This window comes from Octopus bimaculoides, chromosome 4, assembly GCF_001194135.2.
Source record: "Octopus bimaculoides isolate UCB-OBI-ISO-001 chromosome 4, ASM119413v2, whole genome shotgun sequence".
Classification (NCBI taxonomy): Eukaryota; Metazoa; Mollusca; class Cephalopoda; order Octopoda; family Octopodidae; genus Octopus; species Octopus bimaculoides.
Genome location: NC_068984.1, coordinates 600,550 through 606,631, shown reverse-complemented (window position 1 = coordinate 606,631; position 6,082 = coordinate 600,550). Strand labels below are relative to the sequence as shown.

Sequence of the window (6,082 nt, the reverse complement as noted above, 5' to 3'; positions counted from 1 at the left end):
CCCCCCTCTCTCTCCCTTTGGTTGAGCATGTAAGAGAGAGAATTCCGATTGCTTCTGTGTCGTAGACTTCATCACCGGAAATACGCTGCTTACTGGTACTATATTGACCCGTTAGTAATCTAATGGTTTACAGAGTATGTTTGAGAAAGTGACTATTACTATAATTTCACCAGAGTATACTTTGGCCATTATTTGTTGATACTATAGTAACTAAGTTACTATAGAGAATGTTATATAGAATATAAAAGTATATAAATTATATTTTGTATAACTATGTAGCGTATATTATGTATATAGTGCAGCTATATGGAGAATAATTCATCATTACTTACTGGAATTGTAACAACAAGTTTAGTCTATATATCGTGTGTGTGTGTGTGTGTGTGTGTTTTGCAAACAACTTGCACATGCAAGTGCTACCAGTCGAAAACTCCGCATACTAGAAGCCAGCAAGTATATGGGGTCATCAGGAGCAAATGTGCGCCGTTTCGGGGCCTACCTGTCATTGCACACCGCCTCCTCCCAACACACCTCACTGACATCATGAGGCCCCGCTTGCTAGATCAACTGGTTATCAAATATAGCTCAATATTCTTCTAGCCAATATACAATACACAGTGTAGTAATAACTTGCTTTGCAGAATGTTATAGAAAGTATGTAGGGGGGGGGGCTAAATTTGTTTGTTTAGAAGAAAACAATTTCCCAAAATAAAAGTATTTTTAAAAATCCAAAAATATCCAATAGATTACGGCTTGGCGATAACAGCTTATTCAATGTAACTAACCTTAACTCCCAACTTAATCTTGGTGTTGCAGTCAGGGTGGTTGGTGTCTTTCTTCACTGCGCACCATACATAGTCGTCCCTGGGATTACAATCGAGTGAATTAGGAGTCCAGAAATTGGGACTGGTATATTTGTAGAAAATCTCCAGCAACCACGTCTATCTCTTTCCCGAAGTATGGCAAAAAAAAAGGGAATCCTGCTTCCACACATATGGCCTTTCTGCAGCAACCCTTTGCAGCTAGGGATTGACCACAGTCTCTAGCAGCTTCACATAGCCTACTGAATCTAAGGCTTTGTTCAAAGATGTGAATATGAATTCTGGCATGAGGACACGTGACCCGTCCTGCTGGCCACAGGCTTCGTAGTCTCCATTACAGCAGTACATGTCACGTTTTACAGCCTTTACAGTGTTTATAAAGCATTCAGCAGCAGTCATGATGTCGGCATTTTGATACCCGGCGCGAATCATCCTGACACAGACAAGTCTTTTCCAATATTCAGATGCCTTCCAGTCCCCCAAGTTGGCTAACTCTTCTCAACTACATCTTTATGCTCTCCAACGCCGTTGACTGCTTGCTAATACATTAAGCTGATCCTGAAAAGGAAACCTAACAATCGTAAAATTTATCCCGAACACCTTGTATAGAGGATATCATCAACATTACTTTGTGACATTAAAGTAAATAACTCTCTACAGTTAATGTTATGTAAAGCGTATAAGTATACAGTGTATAAAACAAAAAGTACAAACACAGAGTACAAGAGCCGTTTACAGTTAATCAGGGTGATGCTCAATGAAGAACGGAAAGAACATCGACCTTTTTTCAGATATTAGAAGAAAGTCTAGGAGAAGCAAAGAAAGGGAAGAAATGAAATAAAAAAAGAGAGCCCAGAAAAATGCACGTGGGTTTGACATAAACTGTAACGATGGAGAGTGTAATCACATAAAGTATATATGCTGAGTACAACTATGAAGAGAATGACATTATCATTGGTTACTGAAGTAAAAGCTTACAATACAGAAAGTTTTTCTGGGAGATATCGAACGACACGGGAAGTGTGACAAATCATTTAACCATGAAGGCGCGTGTCTTAATGGCTAAAGTATACGGCTCGCGATCAAAAGATTGCGAGTTCGATTCCAGCGGTATGTTGTGTCCTTTATTTCACGTAGTGCCAGTTCCCTCAGCTGGCAAAACTACGTTGTACTTTTACTTCAAAGGGCCAGCCTTGTCACATTCTATGTCACGCTGATTCTCCCAGAGTACTGCGCTAAAGGTATGCGCGTCTATGGAGTGCTCAGCCACTTTCGTTAATTTTACGAGCAGGCTGTTCCGTTGATCGGATCAACTGGAACTCTCGACGTCGTAACCGATGGACGGCGAAATTATAAGGGGGAGATAAAGCACAAGCTTAAGGAATAAATCTCTGGGGCTGGCTTCCAGGTAAATAATGTCTTCTCTAAGATGATTTGTGAAGAATTGCCAAGTTGAACTATTAATAGAATATACTGCCAGTGCTCTCTCAGATATATAACGGACTCTCATAGTAAAAATGTTTCTCATGAGCAAAAAGTTTCGTTCCGGCAGTGAATTTTCTCTTGTGTTGAAATTTCAAATTATTGGTCTCTTGTTACTACTTCAAGGAAACAAACTTATGCGGAGAGTTCTGTCATCGATCGCATAGATTTCCGTATAATTACTGGCATCGATTATATCAGTTCAGAGAGGACTGTAGGGTAAAGGCGACCTCTATAAGAACGAAAAAAGATATAACAAAATATAAGATATTTTGTTCGGCATGTTAGAGATTTTGTCATCAAAACGATGTTATAAGAAGTCAATTAAATATCAAAACCTTAATTGCAATGGCATCGCAAACGATCACAGATTTTAGAAACTTTACCAACTTTCTATAGAGGAAGTGGATTAATGAAACAAGTATTTCAAGGTGCCATAAAGTTACCAATTACATTTTCGAGATGAATGAGGTTTAATTTAGCTCAAGGATTAGTCAGGGGTTGTCGTTAATCTGAGAAACAGGCCTCGTCTCTTAAATGAAAGCAATTTTTTTTTTCAGTTTCATTCTTCCTGTCCGATATTGCCTTTTATGTGTGAGAGTATTACATAATCTTGTTTTTAACTCATGAAGCGTGCGTTGAAACCCCGATCGGGTGCGTCGTTGGGGATTTTAGAGATGCACATTTTCCCAGAACTACTTTGAGAAAACGGAATTTTCTTGTGACAGATTCAAGGATGTCTTTTAGATATAATCATGCATCGTAGATTATGAACAGTTTTATTTTAATGTGAGAACACGTAAACGTTCCAGTTGAGGGGGATAGCTGACTAGTTACGTGACTAGTTCAATGCCGTCCCATCATAGCTTCCAGTTCAATAGTCTTAATGTCATTGAACTAAACTGAAACCTAGGCTTACCATAGTTTTCAGATGTGAAATCGGACCACCTTTGACAAACAATCGGATGTCTTGAAATTCAGTTTATGAGAAATGGTGTGAAAAGAGAAATTAGCTTCTTTGACGACATCAAAAAGATCTAATTTAATTCTTCCTGACTTTTTAAGAAAGTATTTAGTCGTGGCAAACTAGGAACAAAATTTGCTTTGTGCTTTTCAGATTTTAAATTATCTTTTATGTACGACCTACCTCCATAGGACACTGCCGGCACAAAGGGGTTTTTGTGTTTGTCTTTTTTTTTTTTTTTTTGAAATGTGTAAGCCTTCTTGAGTTCTTCCGTAGTTTTCGGTTGTGTAAACATAAATCAAATTTTTTTAATGGAAATATGTATGAAATATCAAAGTAAAAACGAAACATAAAATATGTATTACAGTTGGTTTGTTCTGAAATGGTATATGTTCCTGTAAATGTGTGTGAGGGAAAAGGAAATAAAATATTGTTGTCAAAATCGAGCAGTTCTCTGAGGTTTGGTTACGACCATATAAAAGATAAAAGAAAGGATAAAAAATGTTAAAGAAAAACAGAATTAAGAGAAATGTTTCAGTCAGTTGTCGACGGTAAGTTATACCGGTTCTTCTAGCTTTGGTGATGAATTGTCTGTGGCACAGTCGGCAGTCTGTCTCTATTTTTCTTGTAACCATGTTTTACATAAGTCGTGTTATTAATGTGTGAACGGGTCAAAGTTCAGAGAATTTCATTGTTTTTCGCATCCCGTGGGAATTTCCTCCAACCAGTGAGTTTTCCGACAGACCGTCTGTATTCTTTTTGCTTTTTTGCTTTTTTTTTTTCGATCGAAGAAAACAGTTCTGAATATTATGGCTTATGCGTATGAGTGAAGCAGAAGGTTTTAATTTCAAATCCTCTTTGGATTATTGCTCCAGGTGTTTCATAATACAATAGGAAAACAAATAGTCATCAATACCTAGGGACATTTGACAATCCAAGATAAAAATCAAAAGAAATAGAATTTCCAGAATTCCTTAAAACCGGGACATAATTTGAAATGACAAAATTAATAAGCTAGGATGTACGACGACCCATTCTTAACACAAATTCATAAGGTTTTTTTTTTTTCTTAAAAAGCTGCTAGAGACATATTCGTCACTATATCATAGGTTATTATCGGGTCTCCATCTCTCCTTACATTTCTATCAATTTCTTCCTCAATATACTTCAAAATAACCAAAACTCCCCTCTCCACCATTTCTTCCACCCCTTAACATTTTCTTTAAAATCTTTCTTCATTACTGACTTCCTCTTCTGCCTTCCATAAAATCTACTTTAGTGAGTTGTCCTGTACTCTCTAGCAGTCTTTTTCTCGCAACCTAAAAGTACCCAACTTCACCCAACAGTCGGACACCCCACTCAAGCAATAGCTATCCCTTAATTCCTTACAATTATCATATTAAAAGGATTTCTTTCGTCCTGTTATAAATTCATCGGCCTCCAAAGAATTTGTTTCTATTAAGACTCCGTCCTCATCGTTGAGTGGTAACTCCACCAAACCATTATTTATCTCTCACACTAAGCAGAGATATCATCCCTATAGTAATGGAGTCGCCCACTCATTGACGTACACCAAAACGATTTCACTATCACAATAACCTCATTAGAAACAATCTCGCAAAATCATTATTACATTCTTTCCCACTCTGTCTCTCCCCTTCTCTCTTCCTCTAGTATTCTCTCCCCTTTTTCTCTCTTTGTCTCTCTCCCATCTTCTCTGACCACAACCTTCTGCTTTACTGTTTCCTCAACGTCACGTTCACAACAATCTCAGACCCTCTCCAACCTACTTATCAAAGTCCAATACACACACACACTTATGTACACACATAGACGCTCGCGTCACAGATATTCGCACACCCACACACAACACTCAAACACACACACCTACACGCGCGCACACACACACACACACACACAGAGCCTGTACTTCACGCATTATTCTAATAAATAACCCTAGAACACTAAGAACAACACCGAATTCTCCAAGAGAGATAAACTACAGGAATAGAGTAACGACATAATGGAGGTTCTTTTTTATCTCTGTAAAGATCTGCCTGCTCCACTACAAATAGGCGAGCTTTGTAAGCCTAAAACCAGTTGACCCAAGAGCAATAATACCATAATAAATGGCACTAATGCTTGTCAAGAGACAAACCATTCTAGTTTCCTTCAACAACAAAAACACAATTTCTATTGAACTCTAACTGACGTCTCCAGTTCGCAATCAATAAACGATTAGTTTATTAGCCAATCCTGACTTGGCATTTTTTTTTCTTTTTCTTTTTGGTTTTGTCTCTTTTCCTTTATGCTTTCTTTCTTTCTCTCTTTCTGTTGCACATCACCGCTCTGCTTCCATGCTTGGCCTCTTTCGTACGATATTTCTGCAACCACCGCCAGCAGACAGTTCTTCATTTGTACGGTAACTGGCCATAAATCTTGCCACAATCTAACTTCACTCTGCTCGGAATTCATTCGCTTTCCATACTACAAGCTGTTTATTTTGCCACCCACATCCGACCATTCTTGCTTCTCAATAGAAATCAAACAAACAAAAAAGAAAAAAAAGAAAAAAATGAATTTGTTTTCTTTTTCTTTTTTTTTTCCTTTTGTGTTTGGTCTCTGTTTCTAACCTTTGTTCTTTGGTAAAACTAAACTGGTGAATAGGTATTTCTGCAATAGTTATCAGACACAGACGTGTGTGTGTGTGTGTGTGTGTGTGTGTGTGTGTCCTGGATAAGTATTAAGTAAAAACGACAGGAAAATAATAGGACAATCCGGATACGTTCGTCGGCGATATATATATATATATATA

At 37.8% G+C, this 6,082-nt stretch overlaps 1 protein-coding gene across 1 annotated transcript in view; it reads left to right on the top strand.

The window, feature by feature from the left end:
- The window catches only part of LOC106874517 (cyclic nucleotide-gated cation channel alpha-3), a 414,787-nt gene that overhangs the window by 266,458 nt on the left and 142,247 nt on the right, over nucleotides 1-6,082 (top strand). The gene's annotated exons all lie outside the window — the stretch shown is intronic.